The 2,329-nt window shown below is 30.5% G+C and overlaps 1 long non-coding RNA gene across 1 annotated transcript; it reads right to left on the reverse strand.

Annotated features, from left to right (window-relative positions):
- Positions 1–798: 798 nt before the first annotated feature.
- On the reverse strand, positions 799–1,594 carry LOC106325496. The gene is made up of 2 exons (XR_001266917.1): positions 1,487–1,594; positions 799–1,254 (listed from the first exon to the last, which is right to left on the reverse strand). It is a non-coding gene; the product is annotated as an uncharacterized LOC106325496 (long non-coding RNA).
- Positions 1,595–2,329: the final 735 nt, after the last annotated feature.

Genomic DNA, 2,329 nt, shown 5'->3' on the forward strand with positions numbered 1-2,329 from the left:
TTGATGTTAACGTTATGAAACTTTTTTCCTGTTTAAAATTTAAATGTCTTTTCCCATTGGTAAAGGCTTTTTTCTGAAGTGGTTCCAAAACATCTTTGTGATGGCTTCTAATCGGTTATTAAAAAATTTATTTATATTATATATATTTTTAATCATTGCTAGAGTGACTAATTGTTAAAATATTATGAAGCTGATGGAGGGGGTGGGGGGGGGGGGTTTAAGAATGAAATATATCTAATTTTTTTAAGGCAATTCCCAATATTTTCAAAAGGGACTTTGATGGTTTAGAGAAGGATATAGATAATCAGGTTCTAAATAATCTACCGTTTAACAGTCCCTATCTCACATGGACAAAACATAACCTCGCATGTCTTGGCTGGTTATGTTCCGTGTAGGAGCTTTGGAGTAGAAAATTCAAAACCATATCATACAATTTTCACAAAATGAAAAATTGTGACAGATGAGTAGGATCATAAATGTCATAATGGACGACAATACAGTATTTTTTTGTTTGAAATTTTGAATATTACATTTTCATAAGGTCAATGATTTCTCCACAAAATCTGGTTCGAAATTTCATTTACACATAAAACTGAGAAAGTCAACTTGGCTGATAAAAAAAATTGTTATTCTTTATTTTAGTATTTTCTATAAGGTTAAGAATATAAAGGTATTCAAATACCATGGTAACGTTATATTCCAAAATGGAATTTCATACTCTTAAGAAGAATAGAAACAAAAAAAAAATATTTTTTTTTCTTAAGGAAAAGATTAGTGAGGACAATTATTAATCATTAGTGAGGACACTTATTAATGATCATTAATGTTGAACTCACCTAATAATCATCCATTAGCCAAGATGAGATCCATCACATTACATCATCCATATATAACCTTTCACCCATACATACACGTACAGTATTTTAGATATGTATAAACAGATACATATGCAAATTCGTATGTATGTATGAATATGTTTCGGATGGTAAGAAGATGAAATCATAAAGCATAAGTTCTTGAGGTGGGAGAGTCGGCAATTTGAAGAGTTTGTTGGATAATTTTGTGTGCCTTTCTGCTTCGTAACTCGAATCTCATACTGTCACTCTTCTCTATCTTCTCATAGGATGATGATGATGAAGTTGAGGAAGAGGAAGATGATGATGATAATGATGATCTCTTCCTCATCCTTAGACTTGTCTTTATCTTCACCTTCAAGTCTCCCACAATTTTACCCAGTCTCATCCTTACCACCATCTGATTTATTTGGAACAAGTTAAAAAAATTTAAATTATAGAAATTAATCATAGATTTATGTGCTTGGTTGTGATTCAGTAACTTAATACAAGATTTAAGGGAAAAGAGGCAAGAGACTATATGTGTACTTCTACAAGTATATGATATACGTATCTTTGTACAGATTTACATACATGCAATGATTTAATGGAAAAAGTGGCAAGAGAGAAAATATAGTAGAGAAATATCGAACCTTGGTGAAGTGTGACTTGGAGATATTAGAGAAGATTGAAATGGAGAATACAGGGGAGCAGACATACATATATATATGTGGTGGGAGGCTGATGTCAAAGCTTGTGAATATGTGAGTCTCGTGACCCTATTTTTCAATCTTTAACTAATACTCTTTTTTGATAAATAGGAAAATATGTATGGTTAGTATTTGGGTACGATGGTTTGATTTGTCCAAGATTCAGATTTTGAGGCATCACCAAATCATAGTTCTTTGGGAATTATGTTTTATTTTAATTTATTTTGTACATTATCTATCTTCTTTTATTTTTTCATCACATTATGTATTTTGTTATCCTGAATACTAGAGGTGAATGCGAATGAGAGAAATATGAAATAAAATAAACCAGTACCTGTATTCTGGTGGTGATTAACTTGAGGGTAAAAGCCCAATACGGTGAAACTATCAGAGGTCGAATCCCGGCCAATGGAGAATTAGTATTTTGGCATCGTGAGAGACTTGAGACCAACACGTAATAACACAGAATACCCATGTATAATTTAAAAAATAGAATACGTTTTTTTTTGTAAAGATTTTTTGTCACCAAGATGATTTTAGTATTTTTTTTTTCTTCCTTGATAGCTCAGAGTTTCAACCTTAAACTAGATCTTGACTCGCACATCTGTGGGGATTTATTATTCTTATACTAAACATTTTAGTTTATATAACAAAATTTATCACTAATTTAATGTGATTTATATGTATTATATAACTCTATAATGCCTATATTTAAGTGGCTTGTTGTTACTATAAAATTTTGTAAAAAAATTATTTTGAGAACATTATTATATAACAATACTATTT

Source organism: Brassica oleracea, chromosome C2 (assembly GCF_000695525.1).
Source record: "Brassica oleracea var. oleracea cultivar TO1000 chromosome C2, BOL, whole genome shotgun sequence".
NCBI classification, from domain to species: Eukaryota; Viridiplantae; Streptophyta; class Magnoliopsida; order Brassicales; family Brassicaceae; genus Brassica; species Brassica oleracea.